A 25,079-nucleotide genomic window follows, 5' to 3' on the forward strand; every position below is an offset into this window, starting at 1 on the left:
AGACAAAACTGCCTACCAGATGAAAGCGCACAACATTCCATAGCGTATGCCCTTCGAATTAAACATCATTTCGAGATCTACAAACCAATCAAATTTCGGCTGCAGCTAAGAGTATGTTGGTATTTGCGAACGACGAGCTCTTATTTATATTTAAGTGCATACCTGTCGCAGTCATTTTAACGTATCGAGCCTATAATGATCCATCTGTAGCACAACTGTCGCCTTCCGACAGTTAGTTTCAAGTGAGGCCGCCATCTACAGAAGCGATTTGGCAGGGCCTACTGGAGAGACTTGACTTTGCATCCATCCGTCGCTAGTGGCCGACCAAACACCAAGCTCCATCGCAAACAGCAGGACAATCTTGGGCTAGGGGGAACGTCAAAACCTTGCAAGCAATATCAGTGTAGCGTATCGAGCTGTACGTTTCGTTGCAGTAAGTCGTGGAAAAGAATGCACAGCACCTTTCTCATTTGCATTAGACGACACTGCATGTCGATACAATGCTTATTCCTGCGGTAAATAGGTGGGCCGGTGATTTTGCCCCGATCGGATATCGACGTGGACGGATGCTGTCACTAAACGATTCGCGAGTGGGAGCTTGGTCGGCTGCAATGCAGCTTGGCATAAGACGTTAACACCGGCCCAGTACAATGTTTTGAATGCGTTTTCGAATCGACAAATGTCTTCTTTCCGCAAGCACTAGCCCAAGACACAGCTGTTGTACCAGCAGACGAGGTGGCCGAGTGGTTAAGGCGTTGGACTGCTAATCCAATGTGCTCTGCACGCGTGGGTTCGAATCCCATCCTCGTCGATGAACTTTACGTGAAGCACGCGTTTGCGGTCACTCCTTCTCCGTGCGAAACGCCACTCAGTAGTAACAACGACGCGTGTACGTGGCAGATAGCGTGTGTATGAAATACGAGACAAAACTGCCTACCAGATGAAAGCGCACAACATTCCATAGCGTATGCCCTTCCAATTAAACATCATTTCGAGATCTACAAACCAATCAAATTTCGGCTGCAGCTAAGAGTATGTTGGTATTTGCGAACGACGAGTTCTTATTTATATTTAAGTGCATACCTGTCGCAGTCATTTTAACGTATCGAGCCTATAATAATCCATCTGTAGCACAACTGTCGCCTTCCGACAGTTAGTTTCAAGTGAGGCCGCCATCTACAGAAGCGATTTGGCAGGGCCTACTGGAGAGACTTGACTTTGCATCCATCCGTCGCTAGTGGCCGACCAAACACCAAGCTCCATCGCAAACAGCAGGACAATCTTGGGCTAGGGGGAACGTCAAAACCTTGCAAGCAATATCAGTGTAGCGTATCGAGCTGTACGTTTCGTTGCAGTAAGTCGTGGAAAAGAATGCACAGCACCTTTCTCATTTGCATTAGACGACACTGCATGTCGATACAATGCTTATTCCTGCGGTAAATAGGTGGGCCGGTGATTTTGCCCCGATCGGATATCGACGTGGACGGATGCTGTCACTAAACGATTCGCGAGTGGGAGCTTGGTCGGCTGCACTGCGGCTTGGCATAAGACGTTAACACCGGCCCAGTACAATGTTTTGAATGCGTTTTCGAATCGACAAATGTCTACTTTCCGCAAGCACTAGCCCAAGACACAGCTGTTGTACCAGCAGACGAGGTGGCCGAGTGGTTAAGGCGTTGGACTGCTAATCCAATGTGCTCTGCACGCGTGGGTTCGAATCCCATCCTCGTCGATGAACTTTACGTGAAGCACGCGTTTGCGGTCACTCCTTCTCCGTGCGAAACGCCACTCAGTAGTAACAACGACGCGTGTACGTGGCAGATAGCGTGTGTATGAAATACGAGACAAAACTGCCTACCAGATGAAAGCGCACAACATTCCATAGCGTAAGCCCTTCGAATTAAACATCATTTCGAGATCTACAAACCAATCAAATTTCGGCTGCAGCTAAGAGTATGTTGGTATTTGCGAACGACGAGCTCTTATTTATATTTAAGTGCATACCTGTCGCAGTCATTTTAACGTATCGAGCCTATAATGATCCATCTGTGGCACAACTGTCGCCTTCCGACAGTTAGTTTCAAGTGAGGCCGCCATCTACAGAAGCGATTTGGCAGGGCCTACTGGAGAGACTTGACTTTGCATCCATCCGTCGCTAGTGGCCGACCAAACACCAAGCTCCATCGCAAACAGCAGGACAATCTTGGGCTAGGGGGAACGTCAAAACCTTGCAAGCAATATCAGTGTAGCGTATCGAGCTGTACGTTTCGTTGCAGTAAGTCGTGGAAAAGAATGCACAGCACCTTTCTCATTTGCATTAGACGACACTGCATGTCGATACAATGCCTATTCCTGCGGTAAATAGGTGGGCCGGTGATTTTGCCCCGATCGGATATCGACGTGGACGGATGCTGTCATTAAACGATTCGCGAGTGGGAGCTTGGTCGGCTGCACTGGAGCTTGGCATAAGACGTTAACACCGGCCCAGTACAATGTTTTGAATGCGTTTTCGAATCGACAAATGTCTTCTTTCCGCAAGCACTAGCCCAAGACACAGCTGTTGTACCAGCAGACGAGGTGGCCGAGTGGTTAAGGCGTTGGCCTGCTAATCCAATGTGCTCTGCACGCGTGGGTTCGAATCCCATCCTCGTCGATGAACTTTACGTGAAGCACGCGTTTGCGGTCACTCCTTCTCCGTGCGAAACGCCACTCAGTAGTAACAACGATGCGTGTACGTGGCAGATAGCGTGTGTATGAAATACGAGACAAAACTGCCTACCAGATGAAAGCGCACAACATTCCATAGCGTATGCCCTTCGAATTAAACGTCATTTCGAGTTCTACAAACCAATCAAATTTCGGCTGCAGCTAAGAGTATGTTGGTATTTGCGAACGACGAGCTCTTATTTATATTTAAGTGCATACCTGTCGCAGTCATTTTAACGTATCGAGCCTATAATAATCCATCTGTAGCACAACTGTCGCCTTCCGACAGTTAGTTTCAAGTGAGGCCGCCATCTACAGAAGCGATTTGGCAGGGCCTACTGGAGAGACTTGACTCTGCAGCCATCCGTCGCTAGTGGCCGACCAAACACCAAGCTCCATCGCAAACAGCAGGACAATCTTGGGCTAGGGGGAACGTCAAAACCTTGCAAGCAATATCAGTGTAGCGTATCGAGCTGTACGTTTCGTTGCAGTAAGTCGTGGAAAAGAATGCACAGCACCTTTCTCATTTGCATTAGACGACACTGCATGTCGATACAATGCTTATTCCTGCGGTAAATAGGTGGGCCGGTGATTTTGCCCCGATCGGATATCGACGTGGACGGATGCTGTCACTAAACGATTCGCGAGTGGGAGCTTGGTCGGCTGCACTGCGGCTTGGCATAAGACGTTAACACCGGCCCAGTACAATGTTTTGAATGCGTTTTCGAATCGACAAATGTCTACTTTCCGCAAGCACTAGCCCAAGACACAGCTGTTGTACCAGCAGACGAGGTGGCCGAGTGGTTAAGGCGTTGGACTGCTAATCCAATGTGCTCTGCACGCGTGGGTTCGAATCCCATCCTCGTCGATGAACTTTACGTGAAGCACGCGTTTGCGGTCACTCCTTCTCCGTGCGAAACGCCACTCAGTAGTAACAACGACGCGTGTACGTGGCAGATAGCGTGTGTATGAAATACGAGACAAAACTGCCTACCAGATGAAAGCGCACAACATTCCATAGCGTATGCCCTTCGAATTAAACATCATTTCGAGATCTACAAACCAATCAAATTTCGGCTGCAGCTAAGAGTATGTTGGTATTTGCGAACGACGAGCTCTTATTTATATTTAAGTGCATACCTGTCGCAGTCATTTTAACGTATCGAGCCTATAATGATCCATCTGTGGCACAACTGTCGCCTTCCGACAGTTAGTTTCAAGTGAGGCCGCCATCTACAGAAGCGATTTGGCAGGGCCTACTGGAGAGACTTGACTTTGCATCCATCCGTCGCTAGTGGCCGACCAAACACCAAGCTCCATCGCAAACAGCAGGACAATCTTGGGCTAGGGGGAACGTCAAAACCTTGCAAGCAATATCAGTGTAGCGTATCGAGCTGTACGTTTCGTTGCAGTAAGTCGTGGAAAAGAATGCACAGCACCTTTCTCATTTGCATTAGACGACACTGCATGTCGATACAATGCCTATTCCTGCGGTAAATAGGTGGGCCGGTGATTTTGCCCCGATCGGATATCGACGTGGACGGATGCTGTCATTAAACGATTCGCGAGTGGGAGCTTGGTCGGCTGCACTGGAGCTTGGCATAAGACGTTAACACCGGCCCAGTACAATGTTTTGAATGCGTTTTCGAATCGACAAATGTCTTCTTTCCGCAAGCACTAGCCCAAGACACAGCTGTTGTACCAGCAGACGAGGTGGCCGAGTGGTTAAGGCGTTGGCCTGCTAATCCAATGTGCTCTGCACGCGTGGGTTCGAATCCCATCCTCGTCGATGAACTTTACGTGAAGCACGCGTTTGCGGTCACTCCTTCTCCGTGCGAAACGCCACTCAGTAGTAACAACGATGCGTGTACGTGGCAGATAGCGTGTGTATGAAATACGAGACAAAACTGCCTACCAGATGAAAGCGCACAACATTCCATAGCGTATGCCCTTCGAATTAAACGTCATTTCGAGTTCTACAAACCAATCAAATTTCGGCTGCAGCTAAGAGTATGTTGGTATTTGCGAACGACGAGCTCTTATTTATATTTAAGTGCATACCTGTCGCAGTCATTTTAACGTATCGAGCCTATAATAATCCATCTGTAGCACAACTGTCGCCTTCCGACAGTTAGTTTCAAGTGAGGCCGCCATCTACAGAAGCGATTTGGCAGGGCCTACTGGAGAGACTTGACTCTGCAGCCATCCGTCGCTAGTGGCCGACCAAACACCAAGCTCCATCGCAAACAGCAGGACAATCTTGGGCTAGGGGGAACGTCAAAACCTTGCAAGCAATATCAGTGTAGCGTATCGAGCTGTACGTTTCGTTGCAGTAAGTCGTGGAAAAGAATGCACAGCACCTTTCTCATTTGCATTAGACGACACTGCATGTCGATACAATGCCTATTACTGCGGTAAATAGGTGGGCCGGTGATTTTGCCCCGATCGGATATCGACGTGGACGGATGCTGTCATTAAACGATTCGCGAGTGGGAGCTTGGTCGGCTGAACTGCAGTTTGGCATAAGACGTTAACACCGGCCCAGTACTATGTTTTGAATGCGTTTTCGAATCGACAAATGTCTTCTTTCCGCAAGCACTAGCCCAAGACACAGCTGTTGTACCAGGAGACGAGGTGGCCGAGTGGTTAAGGCGTTGGACTGCTAATCCAATGTGCTCTGCACGCGTGGGTTCGAATCCCATCCTCGTCGATGAACTTTACGTGAAGCACGCGTTTGCGGTCACTCCTTCTCCGTGCGAAACGCCACTCAGTAGTAACAACGACGCGTGTACGTGGCAGATAGCGTGTGTATGAAATACGAGACAAAACTGCCTACCAGATGAAAGCGCACAACATTCCATAGCGTATGCCCTTCGAATTAAACATCATTTCGAGATCTACAAACCAATCAAATTTCGGCTGCAGCTAAGAGTATGTTGGTATTTGCGAACGACGAGCTCTTATTTATATTTAAGTGCATACCTGTCGCAGTCATTTTAACGTATCGAGCCTATAATGATCCATCTGTAGCACAACTGTCGCCTTCCGACAGTTAGTTTCAAGTGAGGCCGCCATCTACAGAAGCGATTTGGCAGGGCCTACTGGAGAGACTTGACTTTGCATCCATCCGTCGCTAGTGGCCGACCAAACACCAAGCTCCATCGCAAACAGCAGGACAATCTTGGGCTAGGGGGAACGTCAAAACCTTGCAAGCAATATCAGTGTAGCGTATCGAGCTGTACGTTTCGTTGCAGTAAGTCGTGGAAAAGAATGCACAGCACCTTTCTCATTTGCATTAGACGACACTGCATGTCGATACAATGCTTATTCCTGCGGTAAATAGGTGGGCCGGTGATTTTGCCCCGATCGGATATCGACGTGGACGGATGCTGTCACTAAACGATTCGCGAGTGGGAGCTTGGTCGGCTGCACTGCAGCTTGGCATAAGACGTTAACACCGGCCCAGTACAATGTTTTGAATGCGTTTTCGAATCGACAAATGTCTTCTTTCCGCAAGCACTAGCCCAAGACACAGCTGTTGTACCAGCAGACGAGGTGGCCGAGTGGTTAAGGCGTTGGACTGCTAATCCAATGTGCTCTGCACGCGTGGGTTCGAATCCCATCCTCGTCGATGAACTTTACGTGAAGCACGCGTTTGCGGTCACTCCTTCTCCGTGCGAAACGCCACTCAGTAGTAACAACGACGCGTGTACGTGGCAGATAGCGTGTGTATGAAATACGAGACAAAACTGCCTACCAGATGAAAGCGCACAACATTCCATAGCGTATGCCCTTCCAATTAAACATCATTTCGAGATCTACAAACCAATCAAATTTCGGCTGCAGCTAAGAGTATGTTGGTATTTGCGAACGACGAGTTCTTATTTATATTTAAGTGCATACTTGTCGCAGTCATTTTAACGTATCGAGCCTATAATAATCCATCTGTAGCACAACTGTCGCCTTCCGACAGTTAGTTTCAAGTGAGGCCGCCATCTACAGAAGCGATTTGGCAGGGCCTACTGGAGAGACTTGACTTTGCATCCATCCGTCGCTAGTGGCCGACCAAACACCAAGCTCCATCGCAAACAGCAGGACAATCTTGGGCTAGGGGGAACGTCAAAACCTTGCAAGCAATATCAGTGTAGCGTATCGAGCTGTACGTTTCGTTGCAGTAAGTCGTGGAAAAGAATGCACAGCACCTTTCTCATTTGCATTAGACGACACTGCATGTCGATACAATGCTTATTCCTGCGGTAAATAGGTGGGCCGGTGATTTTGCCCCGATCGGATATCGACGTGGACGGATGCTGTCACTAAACGATTCGCGAGTGGGAGCTTGGTCGGCTGCACTGCGGCTTGGCATAAGACGTTAACACCGGCCCAGTACAATGTTTTGAATGCGTTTTCGAATCGACAAATGTCTACTTTCCGCAAGCACTAGCCCAAGACACAGCTGTTGTACCAGCAGACGAGGTGGCCGAGTGGTTAAGGCGTTGGACTGCTAATCCAATGTGCTCTGCACGCGTGGGTTCGAATCCCATCCTCGTCGATGAACTTTACGTGAAGCACGCGTTTGCGGTCACTCCTTCTCCGTGCGAAACGCCACTCAGTAGTAACAACGACGCGTGTACGTGGCAGATAGCGTGTGTATGAAATACGAGACAAAACTGCCTACCAGATGAAAGCGCACAACATTCCATAGCGTATGCCCTTCGAATTAAACATCATTTCGAGATCTACAAACCAATCAAATTTCGGCTGCAGCTAAGAGTATGTTGGTATTTGCGAACGACGAGCTCTTATTTATATTTAAGTGCATACCTGTCGCAGTCATTTTAACGTATCGAGCCTATAATGATCCATCTGTAGCACAACTGTCGCCTTCCGACAGTTAGTTTCAAGTGAGGCCGCCATCTACAGAAGCGATTTGGCAGGGCCTACTGGAGAGACTTGACTTTGCATCCATCCGTCGCTAGTGGCCGACCAAACACCAAGCTCCATCGCAAACAGCAGGACAATCTTGGGCTAGGGGGAACGTCAAAACCTTGCAAGCAATATCAGTGTAGCGTATCGAGCTGTACGTTTCGTTGCAGTAAGTCGTGGAAAAGAATGCACAGCACCTTTCTCATTTGCATTAGACGACACTGCATGTCGATACAATGCTTATTCCTGCGGTAAATAGGTGGGCCGGTGATTTTGCCCCGATCGGATATCGACGTGGACGGATGCTGTCACTAAACGATTCGCGAGTGGGAGCTTGGTCGGCTGCACTGCAGCTTGGCATAAGACGTTAACACCGGCCCAGTACAATGTTTTGAATGCGTTTTCGAATCGACAAATGTCTTCTTTCCGCAAGCACTAGCCCAAGACACAGCTGTTGTACCAGCAGACGAGGTGGCCGAGTGGTTAAGGCGTTGGACTGCTAATCCAATGTGCTCTGCACGCGTGGGTTCGAATCCCATCCTCGTCGATGAACTTTACGTGAAGCACGCGTTTGCGGTCACTCCTTCTCCGTGCGAAACGCCACTCAGTAGTAACAACGACGCGTGAACGTGGCAGATAGCGTGTGTATGAAATACGAGACAAAACTGCCTACCAGATGAAAGCGCACAACATTCCATAGCGTATGCCCTTCCAATTAAACATCATTTCGAGATCTACAAACCAATCAAATTTCGGCTGCAGCTAAGAGTATGTTGGTATTTGCGAACGACGAGTTCTTATTTATATTTAAGTGCATACCTGTCGCAGTCATTTTAACGTATCGAGCCTATAATAATCCATCTGTAGCACAACTGTCGCCTTCCGACAGTTAGTTTCAAGTGAGGCCGCCATCTACAGAAGCGATTTGGCAGGGCCTACTGGAGAGACTTGACTTTGCATCCATCCGTCGCTAGTGGCCGACCAAACACCAAGCTCCATCGCAAACAGCAGGACAATCTTGGGCTAGGGGGAACGTCAAAACCTTGCAAGCAATATCAGTGTAGCGTATCGAGCTGTACGTTTCGTTGCAGTAAGTCGTGGAAAAGAATGCACAGCACCTTTCTCATTTGCATTAGACGACACTGCATGTCGATACAATGCTTATTCCTGCGGTAAATAGGTGGGCCGGTGATTTTGCCCCGATCGGATATCGACGTGGACGGATGCTGTCACTAAACGATTCGCGAGTGGGAGCTTGGTCGGCTGCACTGCGGCTTGGCATAAGACGTTAACACCGGCCCAGTACAATGTTTTGAATGCGTTTTCGAATCGACAAATGTCTACTTTCCGCAAGCACTAGCCCAAGACACAGCTGTTGTACCAGCAGACGAGGTGGCCGAGTGGTTAAGGCGTTGGACTGCTAATCCAATGTGCTCTGCACGCGTGGGTTCGAATCCCATCCTCGTCGATGAACTTTACGTGAAGCACGCGTTTGCGGTCACTCCTTCTCCGTGCGAAACGCCACTCAGTAGTAACAACGACGCGTGTACGTGGCAGATAGCGTGTGTATGAAATACGAGACAAAACTGCCTACCAGATGAAAGCGCACAACATTCCATAGCGTATGCCCTTCGAATTAAACATCATTTCGAGATCTACAAACCAATCAAATTTCGGCTGCAGCTAAGAGTATGTTGGTATTTGCGAACGACGAGCTCTTATTTATATTTAAGTGCATACCTGTCGCAGTCATTTTAACGTATCGAGCCTATAATGATCCATCTGTAGCACAACTGTCGCCTTCCGACAGTTAGTTTCAAGTGAGGCCGCCATCTACAGAAGCGATTTGGCAGGGCCTACTGGAGAGACTTGACTTTGCATCCATCCGTCGCTAGTGGCCGACCAAACACCAAGCTCCATCGCAAACAGCAGGACAATCTTGGGCTAGGGGGAACGTCAAAACCTTGCAAGCAATATCAGTGTAGCGTATCGAGCTGTACGTTTCGTTGCAGTAAGTCGTGGAAAAGAATGCACAGCACCTTTCTCATTTGCATTAGACGACACTGCATGTCGATACAATGCTTATTCCTGCGGTAAATAGGTGGGCCGGTGATTTTGCCCCGATCGGATATCGACGTGGACGGATGCTGTCACTAAACGATTCGCGAGTGGGAGCTTGGTCGGCTGCACTGCAGCTTGGCATAAGACGTTAACACCGGCCCAGTACAATGTTTTGAATGCGTTTTCGAATCGACAAATGTCTTCTTTCCGCAAGCACTAGCCCAAGACACAGCTGTTGTACCAGCAGACGAGGTGGCCGAGTGGTTAAGGCGTTGGACTGCTAATCCAATGTGCTCTGCACGCGTGGGTTCGAATCCCATCCTCGTCGATGAACTTTACGTGAAGCACGCGTTTGCGGTCACTCCTTCTCCGTGCGAAACGCCACTCAGTAGTAACAACGACGCGTGTACGTGGCAGATAGCGTGTGTATGAAATACGAGACAAAACTGCCTACCAGATGAAAGCGCACAACATTCCATAGCGTATGCCCTTCAAATTAAACATCATTTCGAGATCTACAAACCAATCAAATTTCGGCTGCAGCTAAGAGTATGTTGGTATTTGCGAACGACGAGTTCTTATTTATATTTAAGTGCATACCTGTCGCAGTCATTTTAACGTATCGAGCCTATAATAATCCATCTGTAGCACAACTGTCGCCTTCCGACAGTTAGTTTCAAGTGAGGCCGCCATCTACAGAAGCGATTTGGCAGGGCCTACTGGAGAGACTTGACTTTGCATCCATCCGTCGCTAGTGGCCGACCAAACACCAAGCTCCATCGCAAACAGCAGGACAATCTTGGGCTAGGGGGAACGTCAAAACCTTGCAAGCAATATCAGTGTAGCGTATCGAGCTGTACGTTTCGTTGCAGTAAGTCGTGGAAAAGAATGCACAGCACCTTTCTCATTTGCATTAGACGACACTGCATGTCGATACAATGCTTATTCCTGCGGTAAATAGGTGGGCCGGTGATTTTGCCCCGATCGGATATCGACGTGGACGGATGCTGTCACTAAACGATTCGCGAGTGGGAGCTTGGTCGGCTGCACTGCGGCTTGGCATAAGACGTTAACACCGGCCCAGTACAATGTTTTGAATGCGTTTTCGAATCGACAAATGTCTACTTTCCGCAAGCACTAGCCCAAGACACAGCTGTTGTACCAGCAGACGAGGTGGCCGAGTGGTTAAGGCGTTGGACTGCTAATCCAATGTGCTCTGCACGCGTGGGTTCGAATCCCATCCTCGTCGATGAACTTTACGTGAAGCACGCGTTTGCGGTCACTCCTTCTCCGTGCGAAACGCCACTCAGTAGTAACAACGACGCGTGTACGTGGCAGATAGCGTGTGTATGAAATACGAGACAAAACTGCCTACCAGATGAAAGCGCACAACATTCCATAGCGTATGCCCTTCGAATTAAACATCATTTCGAGATCTACAAACCAATCAAATTTCGGCTGCAGCTAAGAGTATGTTGGTATTTGCGAACGACGAGCTCTTATTTATATTTAAGTGCATACCGACAGTTGGTTTCAAGTGAGGCCGCCATCTACAGAAGCGATTTGGCAGGGCCTACTGGAGAGACTTGACTTTGCAGCCGTCCGTCGCTAGTGGCCGACCAAACACCAAGCTCCATCGCAAACAGCAGGACAATCTTGGGCTAGGGGGAACGTCAAAACCTTGCAACCAATATCAGTGTAGCGTATCGAGCTGTACGTTTCGTTGCAGTAAGTCGTGGAAAAGAATGCACAGCACCTTTCTCATTTGCATTAGACGACACTGCATGTCGATACAATGCTTATTCCTGCGGTAAATAGGTGGGCCGGTGATTTTGCCCCGATCGGATATCGACGTGGACGGATGCTGTCATTAAACGATTCGCGAGTGGGAGCTTGGTCGGCTGCACTGCAGCTTGGCATAAGACGTTAACACCGGCCCAGTACAATGTTTTGAATGCGTTTTCGAATCGACAAATGTCTTCTTTCCGCAAGCACTAGCCCAAGACACAGCTGTTGTACCTGCAGACGAGGTGGCCGAGTGGTTAAGGCGTTGGCCTGCTAATCCAATGTGCTCTGCACGCGTGGGTTCGAATCCCATCCTCGTCGATGAACTTTACGTGAAGCACGCGTTTGCGGTCACTCCTTCTCCGTGCGAAACGCCACTCAGTAGTAACAACGATGCGTGTACGTGGCAGATAGCGTGTGTATGAAATACGAGACAAAACTGCCTACCAGATGAAAGCGCACAACATTCCATAGCGTATGCCCTTCGAATTAAACGTCATTTCGAGATCTACAAACCAATCAAATTTCGGCTGCAGCTAAGAGTATGTTGGTATTTGCGAACGACGAGCTCTTATTTATATTTAAGTGCATACCTGTCGCAGTCATTTTAACGTATCGAGCCTATAATAATCCATCTGTAGCACAACTGTCGCCTTCCGACAGTTAGTTTCAAATGAGGCCGCCATCTACAGAAGCGATTTGGCAGGGCCTACTGGAGAGACTTGACTCTGCAGCCATCCGTCGCTAGTGGCCGACCAAACACCAAGCTCCATCGCAAACAGCAGGACAATCTTGGGCTAGGGGGAACGTCAAAACCTTGCAAGCAATATCAGTGTAGCGTATCGAGCTGTACGTTTCGTTGCAGTAAGTCGTGGAAAAGAATGCACAGCACCTTTCTCATTTGCATTAGACGACACTGCATGTCGATACAATGCCTATTACTGCGGTAAATAGGTGGGCCGGTGATTTTGCCCCGATCGGATATCGACGTGGACGGATGCTGTCATTAAACGATTCGCGAGTGGGAGCTTGGTCGGCTGAACTGCAGCTTGGCATAAGACGTTAACACCGGCCCAGTACTATGTTTTGAATGCGTTTTCGAATCGACAAATGTCTTCTTTCCGCAAGCACTAGCCCAAGACACAGCTGTTGTACCAGCAGACGAGGTGGCCGAGTGGTTAAGGCGTTGGACTGCTAATCCAATGTGCTCTGCACGCGTGGGTTCGAATCCCATCCTCGTCGATGAACTTTACGTGAAGCACGCGTTTGCGGTCACTCCTTCTCCGTGCGAAACGCCACTCGGTAGTAACAACGACGCGTGTACGTGGCAGATAGCGTGTGTATGAAATACGAGACAAAACTGCCTACCAGATGAAAGCGCACAACATTCCATAGCGTATGCCCTTCGAATTAAACATCATTTCGAGATCTACAAACCAATCAAATTTCGGCTGCAGCTAAGAGTATGTTGGTATTTGCGAACGACGAGCTCTTATTTATATTTAAGTGCATACCTGTCGCAGTCATTTTAACGTATCGAGCCTATAATGGTCCATCTGTAGCACAACTGTCGCCTTCCGACAGTTAGTTTCAAGTGAGGCCGCCATCTACAGAAGCGATTTGGCAGGGCCTACTGGAGAGACTTGACTTTGCATCCATCCGTCGCTAGTGGCCGACCAAACACCAAGCTCCATCGCAAACAGCAGGACAATCTTGGGCTAGGGGGAACGTCAAAACCTTGCAAGCAATATCAGTGTAGCGTATCGAGCTGTACGTTTCGTTGCAGTAAGTCGTGGAAAAGAATGCACAGCACCTTTCTCATTTGCATTAGACGACACTGCATGTCGATACAATGCTTATTCCTGCGGTAAATAGGTGGGCCGGTGATTTTGCCCCGATCGGATATCGACGTGGACGGATGCTGTCACTAAACGATTCGCGAGTGGGAGCTTGGTCGGCTGCACTGCAGCTTGGCATAAGACGTTAACACCGGCCCAGTACAATGTTTTGAATGCGTTTTCGAATCGACAAATGTCTTCTTTCCGCAAGCACTAGCCCAAGACACAGCTGTTGTACCAGCAGACGAGGTGGCCGAGTGGTTAAGGCGTTGGACTGCTAATCCAATGTGCTCTGCACGCGTGGGTTCGAATCCCATCCTCGTCGATGAACTTTACGTGAAGCACGCGTTTGCGGTCACTCCTTCTCCGTGCGAAACGCCACTCAGTAGTAACAACGACGCGTGTACGTGGCAGATAGCGTGTGTATGAAATACGAGACAAAACTGCCTACCAGATGAAAGCGCACAACATTCCATAGCGTATGCCCTTCGAATTAAACATCATTTCGAGATCTACAAACCAATCAAATTTCGGCTGCAGCTAAGAGTATGTTGGTATTTGCGAACGACGAGCTCTTATTTATATTTAAGTGCATACCGACAGTTGGTTTCAAGTGAGGCCGCCATCTACAGAAGCGATTTGGCAGGGCCTACTGGAGAGACTTGACTTTGCAGCCATCCGTCGCTAGTGGCCGGCCAAACACCAAGCTCCATCGCAAACAGCAGGACAATCTTGGGCTAGGGGGAACGTCAAAACCTTGCAACCAATATCAGTGTAGCGTATCGAGCTGTACGTTTCGTTGCAGTAAGTCGTGGAAAAGAATGCACAGCACCTTTCTCATTTGCATTAGACGACACTGCATGTCGATACAATGCTTATTCCTGCGGTAAATAGGTGGGCCGGTGATTTTGCCCCGATCGGATATCGACGTGGACGGATGCTGTCATTAAACGATTCGCGAGTGGGAGCTTGGTCGGCTGCACTGCAGCTTGGCATAAGACGTTAACACCGGCCCAGTACGATGTTTTGAATGCGTTTTCGAATCGACAAATGTCTTCTTTCCGCAAGCACTAGCCCAAGACACAGCTGTTGTACCAGCAGACGAGGTGGCAGTTCCGCTTGAGACGCGACAGCGATCGCACGTGCTGTGTATTCGATCCGCCGTTTCCCTCGGGTTGTGACTATTTACTTTCTGTGTGTGACGTTTCTTTGTCTTCTTTTCTTCGTTGTTTCGTCGCCTTAGTGTTTGTGTTGTGTCTTGTGTTGTATAGCGGCTTTTGCCGCATTAATTAAGTGTTATGGCTTCCCGGTTGTTTCCGCGGAAGTGTACTCTCAGTTTTCAGTTTAACAAGGCCACCAGGAATGTTCAACCAACTTCGTTGGAAATTCACGAATGGATTGTGGATACGATTGGCATTACATCGGACCAGGTACATACGGCGTATTTTGACACAGAACTTTACTGCTTTTTTGTGAAATTGTTGAACCCGGTTTTGCTAGATAAGATTTTACTTAAACATGGTGAGCAAGTGTCGTTCCGTCATAGAGATGGTTCTGTTAGCAGTGTTACTGTTTCAAATGCTGAAATTACGTATACCACAGTTCGGGTTTATAATTTACCCCCTGAAGTTGAAAACAGTTACCTCAAGGAAGCTTTGCTTGGTTATGGTACCGTTCGGTCAATTCGAAATGAACGTTGGTCTGCACAATATAAGCTGCAATGTTATAATGGTGTCAGATCGGTTGAAATGCAAATTAAGTCGAACATACCGTCCCATCTGGTTGTATGTGGTTATCGTGTTCATCTTACTTATGAGGGGCAAGTTGGTACGTGTTTTCTATGTAATGAAAATGGTCATGTTCGTGCTAATTGCCCTAAGCGGGTGTTTGTGCTTAAAAATGGGCTAGCACAACGCCGCAAATTAACGGTTGCCGATCTTGTGCCAGCAGCTTCCTCCACTGTCTCGTGTCAGCCTCCTGCAGTAGATTCTTCACAACGGGTGACACCTTCCTCTGATGCAGGTTTTCCCCCGTTACCCACTCGCCCAGATGTATCGGCTGCTTCTACACCGATCCCGTCTGTTTCCAATAACAAACGCCGTCGTGCTAGTGATACCGGTAGCACTGATGACGAAGCTGCTGTTTCGCAGCCGGTTTGCGGATCTGACGAGAGACTTCCGGAATCTCCCATGCTTGTTTTGGATTCTGTTCCCACTGTGTCTCCTGCTTTGCCTGATGACGTCGAACTTGCTGCCACGCCGTCGGCGCAAGAGCCCCAACATTCGGTCGAGGTGGTGTTGACATCCCCCCCGTCACAGGCATCACAACATGTTGACGACACTTCGGTGCAGACAGCTGTTTGTCGGAAAATCGCTTCTAGAACTGCGCGCTCCGCTTCAGCGGATTCCAACCCTATCTCTCCACCTCCTACACTTCCAATACCTACACCTTCTGATGCCGGTGCCGATGTTCCTGATGCAGTTTTCCCCTTGCTTGCTCCTTCTTCTGATTCCTCTCGCCCTGCTAATCCTTCGGATGCCTTGGTTGACGTGCCTGATCTCGAACCCCCCACTCCTCCTGCTCTTGAATCTGGTGTGCATCAGATACGCCGTCGGGTGAAAGTGCCCCCCAATCTTCACGCGGTGCGGAAAAAACACAAGCATGCAAAGGATGACTCTGATTCCGTTGATTCCGGGCAATCACCCTCTGCCATGTCTGATGTTGATGATCTGGATGTCGTTGCTTCTAATGTGGTGTAATTAGGGTTCATTTTCCCTTTTGTTTTGTTGATGTTGCAGGCGTACACGTTTATTACCTTAAATATAAATAGCATTCAATCTGCTCTGAAGTTAGCGTCTCTGCAGCAGTTCATTTATGACTCTGCAGCTGATGTTGTTTTCCTGCAGGAAGTCTCCGTTGCACACCTGTTTGTTCCTGGCTTTCGCACTATTATAAATTTTGCGCCTGAGTTTTCCACAGGTACTGCCTTACTAATTCGTGACGGTATCCCCGTTACCGAAATTGAGCTCTTAGACTCGGGAAGGGGTATTGGTTGTCGGTTATTTGACACAACCTTGGTTAATATTTACGCCCCCTCTGGTTCCAGCAAACGGCAGGAAAGGTCTCGTTTTTATAAAGAGGATCTGATTTATCTTTTACGCAAAAATCCTGCGACTTTGATATTGGGGGGTGATTTTAATTGTGTATTACAAGCTAAGGACCAATCGCCTAATTTTAATTCTTGTTTCGAGCTACATTCTCTTGTACGTCAACTACGACTACGCGATGCGTGGGAGGTTAAACACCCCACTTTAGTTAAATTTACATTTTTTACTGCCACGTCAAGTAGTCGACTGGACCGATTGTATATTTCTGATCCCCTTAGTGTTTCTGTTTTAAATGTAGATGTTATTCCAGCCAGTTTTACGGATCATTGTGCCCTTGCGGTTATAATTAATTTGGAGCGTCAGCCTCTTAAACTTTATCGGCCGCTGTGGAAATTAAATGTCTCCTTGCTCGATGACCCTGACATCGAACCTCTAATACAGACGGCGTGGGACATGTGTTTACGTTCTCTGCGATACTATCCGTCTAAGCTTCACTGGTGGATCCACTGTGCGAAGCCAAAACTACGTCGCACTTTAATGTCCTACAGTTATAATAGAGCGCGAGATCTGAAACTGACTTTTGAGTATTATTATTCGGTGCTTCGCGAACTTTATGATACTTCTCGAATGACAGGTGCCCACCTTTCTGAGATTCGGAAAATTAAAGCCAAGCTCCTTAGTATTAAACGGCTTCAGATGGAAGGATTGAAGATTAAATCTAAACCGCCGTCCACCTTAGCACATGAAATGACTTCCATGTACCACCTGTTTCGTCACCACAAGAACCGTCGACGTGTATTGATTGACGGCCTTATGGCAGCTGATGGTTGCCGGCTTACCTTACAGAATCAAATAACCCATGAACTTACCTGCTACTATGAGACCTTATATGCTGTGGCTGATTCTGATCCGCTTGATGTTGACGAGATTTTAACTGCTATCCCATCAGTTTTAACAGAGGACCATAATGTGGAATTTTTAGCTCCTTTTACTGCAGACGAAATTTCAGCTTTCATTGCTTGTTCACCATCTCACAAATCTCCTGGTCCGGATGGCCTTCCCAAGGAATTTTTTGTTCGCTTTTGGACTATTTTAGGGCCTGTTTTTACGGATATTGTAAATGAAATCTTGAATGGTGGCACAATTCCAGCCGATTTCAAGAGAGGTACGGTTGTCCTCATACCAAAATCTGCTGGTTTGAAGACAGCTAGTGACTTTCGTCCTTTAACCCTTTTAAATTTTGATTATAAGACGGCTGCTAGGGCTGTTAATGCACGTCTATCCCTCTTGCTTACACCTGTGATAACTCCTTGTCAAAGCTGCTTTCCAGGGCGCTCCATATTGACTCCTCTGGCGGGGTATCGTGATGTCGTGTCGATTGTCGCTGTCACCAACATTTCCTGTGCGCTTTTATTTGTTGATTTTAGTAAGGCTTTTGATCGTGTGTCCCATTCGTTTTTAGAGCTTCTGCTGCGCCGACTCGGTTTTAATGAAAAGGCGCTGCTGGTACTTAAGAATATGACGACTGGTATTTCTGCTAAGATTGACATTAATGGCCAGCTAACGAAGGTCATTGATATTAAACGTGGCGTCCCGCAAGGTAGCCCTTTATCCATGACCCTTTATGCTCTCTCCCTTCAACCACTCCTCTCTCGTCTCAACTCGACACTTCGTGGTCTTACGATTTCTGGGGTTACCCTGACAGCAACAGCTTATGCTGATGATTTGGTTGTTTTGCTTCGTTCTGCCGCAGAAGTGCCGCAGTTGAAAATGGAACTAGATAAATTTTCTGCGGCCTCCGGTTCTCGTCTCAACCCCCGTAAAAGCAAACTTCTGAATTTGCGGGGCTTTGAAAATGTCGTTGTTCCGTGGGTTACGGCTGTTGAACACCATACACATTTAGGCATCTATCTTGAACGGTGTCCTCTTCGTATGGCTGCAAAAAATTGGCAAGTGGCCATTTCCAAACTTCAAGGTGTTTTATTCGAACACTCATGGCGTTCGATACCGCTACTGCAAAAAAAGCGTGTATTAGACACTTATGTTTTATGTAAAGTATTTTACGTTGCTCAGTTGTTTCCGCTTCCAAGAATGCAGGGTGCAAAAATGGTCCAGCTTATCAACAGATATATTTGGCGGGGGCACATTTTTAAATTACGTTGTGATGTTCTTACGAAGCCGCGTCTTGCGTGCGGCTTGTCGTTCACCGATGTCCGTGTCAAGGCTGCGGCCCTTTATGTTAAGCGCACCCTCCATCTTTTATTTTCTGAGTCCCCGACTGTTACTTCGCGATTATTCCATGTCGTTCGTCCTGCGAGCTTGTCACCGCCTATTAACGTAGGGCCTCTAAATGCGAAGCTACGGCATGTTCGGGACTTCTACATTGAGATTAGTTATCTGGATCTCCACTTCCAACGTCGTCCTGTTTTTACTATGCGAACACTGCTTGACAAATGGCACAGGTCTTCTTCTTCCATCCCGATTGTTTTGCAATATCCCCGTTTTAATTGGCGTCACATATGGACGAATATTAGCTTACCCGTTCATTCAGCACCTGTTGCCTCCCTATGGTATAAGGTAGTTCACCAGCTGATTCCTACGAACGAACGACTTCATCGCATAGGTTTAAGTGTCTCTCCGCTTTGTCAAACGTGTGGTTGTGTTGATACACTCCAACACCGATTTACCTGCGCTGACCGTCTTCGCATGTGGTACTGGCTGCGCCGACAATTGGCGTTACTCACCAGGAGCTCGGAATCGGCATTTACAACTGATATTCTCTGCTGGCCGGACACGGTTTTTTATCCCGGGACAAAGAACAATACCAATATGTGGCTTCTTGGCCGTTACATTTTTGCAGTGGTTGATGGTGATGGTATTTCCGATTTTATTTCGTTTATTGGTTACATGCTTCATGAGTACTGGACGCAACAATCTCTCCCACATCTTAAGAGGGACTTTGCGAATATGCTTAGTATTGTCTTCGAAAAGCAGGGGATTGGTTAAGTTTCCACTTCTATTGATCGCTCCTGCGCCAGTTACATTAATGGCACCGGTATAGGGGCATACTGATCTCACTTCATGATAGGGAAGACATTTTCGCTAGCTCTTACTTATTTTGCTTTCCTGCCAAGCTTTTACCTGTTTGGATAGACACTGCATCACAAGCCCCGTGTCCACATATAAGTATCATAAGACTCTGAACCAAGGAAAATTACTACGTATTGGTGCCACTGTGCTTCAGTGCAGGGAGGAGGAGACGTCATGGCCAGGCCTCGGGTTTCGACCCCTGCCCAACGCGCCTCCCCCGAGCTGCACTGGGTCATTACAGTGAAAGAAAAACAAAAAGAAAAAACAAATGGATAAAGCATAAAAAAAAATGGATCAGGCGTCGGAATTCAAAAAAAAAAAAAGGGGTATGATTCCTGCTTTGGGTAAAAAAAAAATAAAAAGTGGCAGAGCGCAAAAAAAAAAAAAAAAAAAAAAAAAAAGGTGGCCGAGTGGTTAAGGCGTTGGACTGCTAATCCAATGTGCTCTGCACGCGTGGGTTCGAATCCCATCCTCGTCGATGAATTTTACGTGAAGCACGCGTTTGCGGTCACTCCTTCTCCGTGCGAAACGCCACTCAGTAGTAACAACGACGCGTGTACGTGGCAGATAGCGTGTGTATGAAATACGAGACAAAACTGCCTACCAGATGAAAGCGCACAACATTCCATAGCGTATGCCCTTCGAATTAAACATCATTTCGAGTTCTACAAACCTATCAAATTTCGGCTGCAGCTAAGAGTATGTTGGTATTTGCGAACGACGAGCTCTTATTTATATTTAAGTGCATACCTGTCGCAGTCATTTTAACGTATCGAGCCTATAATGATCCATCTGTAGCACAACTGTCGCCTTCCGACAGTTTGTTTCAAGTGAGGCCACCATCTACAGAAGCGATTTGGCAGGGCCTACTGGAGAGACTTGACTTTGCAGCCATCCGTCGCTAGTGGCCGTCCAAACACCAAGCTCCATCGCAAACAGCAGGACAATCTTGGGCTAGGGGGAACGTCAAAACCTTGCAAGCAATATCAGTGTAGCGTATCGAGCTGTACGTTTCGTTGCAGTAAGTCGTGCAAAAGAATGCACAGCACCTTTCTCATTTGCATTAGACGACACTGCATGTCGATACAATGCTTATTCCTGCAGTAAATAAGTGGGCCGATGATTTTGCCCCGATCGGATATCGACGTGGACGGATGCTGTCATTAAACGATTCGCGAGTGGGAGCTTGGTCGGCTGCACTGCAGCTTGGCATGAGACGTTAACACCGGCCCAGTACGATGTTTTGAATGCGTTTTCGAATCGACAAATGTCTTCTTTCCACAAGCACTCGCCCAAGACACAGCTGTTGTACTAGCAGACGAGACCGAGTGGTTAAGGCGTTGGACTGCTTATCCAATGTGCTCTGCACGCGTGGGTTCGAATCCCATCCTCGTCGAAGAATTTTACGTGAAGCACGCGTTTGCGGTCACTCCTTCTCCGTGCGAAACGCCACTCAGTAGTAACAACGACGCGTGTACGTGGCAGATAGCGTGTGTATGAAATACGAGACAAAACTGCCTACCAGATGAAAGCGCACAACATTCCATAGCGTATGCCCTTCGATTTAAACATCATTTCGAGATCTTAGCACTACGGCGTAAACAACTGGAAGGCTACCAAATAAGGTCGCGTGCCCAGAACATAGCCCAGCACGAGGTCACTTCCATTTATTATGTCATTCGTGAAAGCAAAAGTGCGGCTCGCAAGATACTATCTGAAATAACAACTGATGATGGAAGGAAGCTGACGAAGCAAAGGGAGATTAAAGAGGCAATCGTACAGCATTTTGAATCCTTAATGTCTCGTCAGCCGGTTGACGAACAGCTTCAAGACGAGTTAATGATTAACCTCCAGGGCAAAGTATGCCACGCGGAAGCACTAACTCTCATCTCGGAAGTGACTGAATAAGACGTCGAAGAAGCTATATATGGAAGCACGAAAAATAAGGCTCCAGGGGCAGATGGAATCCCGGCAGAATTTTATCGCAGATTCAGTGGCCTCGTAAAAGGCAAATTTATTCTCATCTGCAACGAACTGCTAAACCCTGAGAATGGCATCCCGAAGGAATTTCGTGAGGGACTCGTAGTGCTAGTGCCAAAAACTACCAATACGAAATCTGTAAGCGCTCTGAGGCCAATTACGCTATTAAACAGCGATTACAAAATCTTTGGCCGCATCCTCGCTCGCAGGCTGAAAACCACAATGACCAGCGTCACTGGCCCTTATCAAACAAGTGTGGGCAAAGACAGAAGAATTCTCCAGACCATCTGTGATTACAGGGACCTAATCTCAACGGCCGATGTCTGCAAAATAAAATGTGCACTCATCTCACTCGACTTTGACAAAGCCTTCGACAGAGTTAATCATAGTTTTCTCCTTCGCACCATGGGCGCAATGGGCTTCCCACCTCTCTTCATTGCGGTAGTAAGAAATACAGTAACAAACAACTCAGCCAGATTTGTCATCAATGGACACATCAGCCGCCCGATTGACGTCACCAGCTCCATTAGGCAAGGGTGTCCAATGTCAATGGCACTCTTCGCCATCGCCATCGAGCCCCTGCTTGCCTCCCTTATGAAACATCTACAAGGACTACAAATACATGGAGAAAAGATCGTGTGCAAGGCATACGCTGATGATGTTGCCTTCCTAGTCGTGAATGGCGCTGAAGTACAGAGCGCACTACGAATAGTAACAAAATATGAACAGGCATCTGGTGCAAAACTTAATAGAACAAAGTCGGGGATTTTCAACATCGGCCGTGGAATTGGGACGCAAACGCAGGATCTGTTACGCGAGCTTGTAACCATGAAATGTCTCGGCATAGATTTTAAAAGAAATATCAAGCACACTATTGCTGCGAATTATCGAAAATTACTTAACAGCATACGCGCCTCTGTACAAGCACATAGTATTAGGAAACTCGATGAACTTCAAAAAGTAACAGTGGCAAATGTATACATCACATCCAAAGTTAATTATGTAGCACAAGTTCTGCCACCACCTGCGACTTTGTTGAAAAGCATCGCATCTGCACTAGGACACTTTGTGAGCCGCGGACGTATTTTCAAAGTCAAATATGACATTCTGATGCTCCCTACGAAATGTGGTGGGTTAAATCTTACCGATGTCAGCAAAAAAGCGCAAGCCTTATACCTTGCTACCACATACACACAATGGAAAGAGCCAAGTGGTACCCTTGCTGCACATTTGTTAAACGAAATAGCTCCTGCTGACGTCAGTGCACCTATAAATGTCCAACACATACCCAACGGACTATACCACTTGAAATACTTTTTCGTAGAATACAGCTATATACAGGCAAGGATTCCTGGAAAAGACATCATGAAAGTAAAAGAACTTTATAATAACTTGATGAAAGACAAACCCAGAAACGACGTAGAACAAAAGTATCCTTGTTACAACTGGGAAACAATATGGGAAAATATTCACTGCCGGAACTTGCCAACGTATGTCAAATCGACCTGGTACTTTGCTGTAAACAGAAAAATTACGACGAACTCTAAACTTCACTCTATTCGATTGGCCGAGTCACCGCTGTGTCCATTATGTAAAATACCAGATACCGAAGAGCATAGATTGCTGTGTGACAGGGTAAAAGAAATATGGCTCTACATAAGACAAAAGATAGCGAGCGTCAGCAGAACTACGCCCAATGCCGTTACGACTGCTGAATTTTTAAACCCTGACGGTATACCTTACCCTAAAACAAAACGAAATGCAATTAACTGGTTGAAAGGCCAAACGATGCATTACGTCCTAACAAAAGAATCAAGCAATAGGGAGGACTTCTGGGTATACCTTACAACTGAGCACCACAAGTTGATGTGTACTAAAAAATACAAAGAAAATTACGCAAACTTTTTAATTAAAACAATCCTGTAACCATTAGAAATGCGCAATTTACATTGCACATTCAAGCATTTCGTATATTAGACGAATGATTTTTGGTTAAAGTTTGTTCTACACGTAGCAGGAGGAGGATTTCCAACAGAAAGTAGTCAGAGAAGAACATCAGTATACACCAATTAAGCCTATGTGTATCTATTACATTGGTTTCGGAGAAACACAGTGATGAAACTGGTATACGCCATTTATTTAGTTTCTGTTTTTCTTTCCTTTCTTTTCACAAGAAGACACATTTATGTTACTTAAGTGTAAAATCAAGCAGAAGAAGCCTATTTTACTTCATTACCTTCTGAAAAAGGAAATTATACTTATCAGCAATAATGAGTTTGCTTCTTTCCGTTTTTCCACGCACGGAGAACGAAATTTACAGATGCAGTTACATTTCCACAACAATTATGAGACTGCCTTCTCAATGGAATTTACATTTATTTTTATTCAAGAAAAAAAAAAAAAAGTGGTTAAGGCGTTGGACTGCTAATCCAATGTGCTCTGCACGCGTGGGTTCGAATCCCATCCTCGTCGAAGAATTTTACGTGAAGGACGCGTTTGCGGTCACTCCTTCTCCGTGCGAAACGCCACTCAGTAGTAACAACCACGCGTGTACGTGGCAGATAGCGTGTGTATGAAATACGAGACAAACTGCCTACCAGATGAAAGCGCACAACATTCCATAGCGTATGCCCTTCGAATTAAACATCATTTCGAGATCTACAAACCAATCAAATTTCGGCTGCAGCTAAGAGTATGTTGGTATTTGCGAACGACGAGCTCTTATTTATATTTAAGTGCATACCTGTCGCAGTCATTTTAACGTATCGAGCCTATAATAATCCATCTGTCAAGTGAGGCCGCCATCTACAGAAGCGATTTGGCAGGGCCTACTGGAGAGACTTGACTTTGCAGCCATCCGTCGCTAGTGGCCGTCCAAACACCAAGCTCCATCGCAAACAGCAGGACAATCTTGGGCTAGGGGGAACGTCAAAACCTTGCAAGCAATATCAGTGTAGCGTATCGAGCTGTACGTTTCGTTGCAGTAAGTCGTGCAAAAGAATGCACAGCACCTTTCTCATTTGCAGTAGACGACACTGCATGTCGATACAATGCTTATTCCTGCAGTAAATAAGTGGGCCGATGATTTTGCCCCGATCGGATATCGACGTGGACGGATGCTGTCATTAAACGATTCGCGAGTGGGAGCTTGGTCGGCTGCACTGCAGCTTGGCATTAGACGTTAACACCGGCCCAGTGCGATGTTTTGAATGCGTTTTCGAATCGACAAATGTCTTCTTTCCGCAAGCACTCGCCCAAGACACAGCTGTTGTACCAGCAGACGAGGTGGCCGAGTGGTCAGTTCCGCTTTAGACGTCGTGCAGTGTGGACGTGCCTAGTCTTCCGCTCCGTCATAGCGTTACGTATAGTGGACTATCGTTTTTGTTTACGTGTTGTGTTGCAACTTCTGTGAGTGTTTCTCCGTCGTTGTTTCGTACCTTGTGTTAGTTTCTGTCTTGATTTCAGTGTTTTCTGTGTAGCGGTTTCGACCGCATGTTTTGAAAATGTCGTCCCAAGTTATTCCTCGTCAGGCTACAGTTAGTTTTGCTTTTGACAAGTCAACCCGCCATGTGCAACGTAGTTCTCT

General features: G+C 47.2%; 16 non-coding genes across 16 annotated transcripts; all 16 read left to right on the top strand.

The window, feature by feature from the left end:
* The first annotated feature begins 729 nt into the window (after window positions 1-729).
* Trnas-gcu lies at window positions 730-811 on the top strand. The gene has a single exon. It is a non-coding gene; the product is annotated as a tRNA-Ser (tRNA).
* An 839-nt stretch (window positions 812-1,650) lies between these two features.
* Window positions 1,651-1,732, top strand: Trnas-gcu. Its single transcript has one exon. It is a non-coding gene; the product is annotated as a tRNA-Ser (tRNA).
* An 839-nt stretch (window positions 1,733-2,571) lies between these two features.
* Trnas-gcu lies at window positions 2,572-2,653 on the top strand. Its single transcript has one exon. It is a non-coding gene; the product is annotated as a tRNA-Ser (tRNA).
* An 839-nt stretch (window positions 2,654-3,492) lies between these two features.
* Trnas-gcu lies at window positions 3,493-3,574 on the top strand. Its single transcript has one exon. It is a non-coding gene; the product is annotated as a tRNA-Ser (tRNA).
* Window positions 3,575-4,413: 839 nt separating this feature from the next.
* Trnas-gcu lies at window positions 4,414-4,495 on the top strand. Its single transcript has one exon. It is a non-coding gene; the product is annotated as a tRNA-Ser (tRNA).
* Window positions 4,496-5,334: 839 nt separating this feature from the next.
* On the top strand, window positions 5,335-5,416 carry Trnas-gcu. Its single transcript has one exon. It is a non-coding gene; the product is annotated as a tRNA-Ser (tRNA).
* Window positions 5,417-6,255: 839 nt separating this feature from the next.
* Trnas-gcu lies at window positions 6,256-6,337 on the top strand. The gene has a single exon. It is a non-coding gene; the product is annotated as a tRNA-Ser (tRNA).
* An 839-nt stretch (window positions 6,338-7,176) lies between these two features.
* Trnas-gcu lies at window positions 7,177-7,258 on the top strand. Its single transcript has one exon. It is a non-coding gene; the product is annotated as a tRNA-Ser (tRNA).
* An 839-nt stretch (window positions 7,259-8,097) lies between these two features.
* Window positions 8,098-8,179, top strand: Trnas-gcu. The gene has a single exon. It is a non-coding gene; the product is annotated as a tRNA-Ser (tRNA).
* An 839-nt stretch (window positions 8,180-9,018) lies between these two features.
* Window positions 9,019-9,100, top strand: Trnas-gcu. The gene has a single exon. It is a non-coding gene; the product is annotated as a tRNA-Ser (tRNA).
* An 839-nt stretch (window positions 9,101-9,939) lies between these two features.
* On the top strand, window positions 9,940-10,021 carry Trnas-gcu. Its single transcript has one exon. It is a non-coding gene; the product is annotated as a tRNA-Ser (tRNA).
* Window positions 10,022-10,860: 839 nt separating this feature from the next.
* Window positions 10,861-10,942, top strand: Trnas-gcu. The gene has a single exon. It is a non-coding gene; the product is annotated as a tRNA-Ser (tRNA).
* Window positions 10,943-11,717: 775 nt separating this feature from the next.
* Window positions 11,718-11,799, top strand: Trnas-gcu. The gene has a single exon. It is a non-coding gene; the product is annotated as a tRNA-Ser (tRNA).
* An 839-nt stretch (window positions 11,800-12,638) lies between these two features.
* On the top strand, window positions 12,639-12,720 carry Trnas-gcu. Its single transcript has one exon. It is a non-coding gene; the product is annotated as a tRNA-Ser (tRNA).
* Window positions 12,721-13,559: 839 nt separating this feature from the next.
* Window positions 13,560-13,641, top strand: Trnas-gcu. Its single transcript has one exon. It is a non-coding gene; the product is annotated as a tRNA-Ser (tRNA).
* A 6,268-nt stretch (window positions 13,642-19,909) lies between these two features.
* Window positions 19,910-19,991, top strand: Trnas-gcu. Its single transcript has one exon. It is a non-coding gene; the product is annotated as a tRNA-Ser (tRNA).
* Window positions 19,992-25,079: the final 5,088 nt, after the last annotated feature.

This window comes from Schistocerca piceifrons, chromosome 2 (assembly GCF_021461385.2).
Source record: "Schistocerca piceifrons isolate TAMUIC-IGC-003096 chromosome 2, iqSchPice1.1, whole genome shotgun sequence".
Lineage (NCBI taxonomy): Eukaryota > Metazoa > Arthropoda > Insecta > Orthoptera > Acrididae > Schistocerca > Schistocerca piceifrons.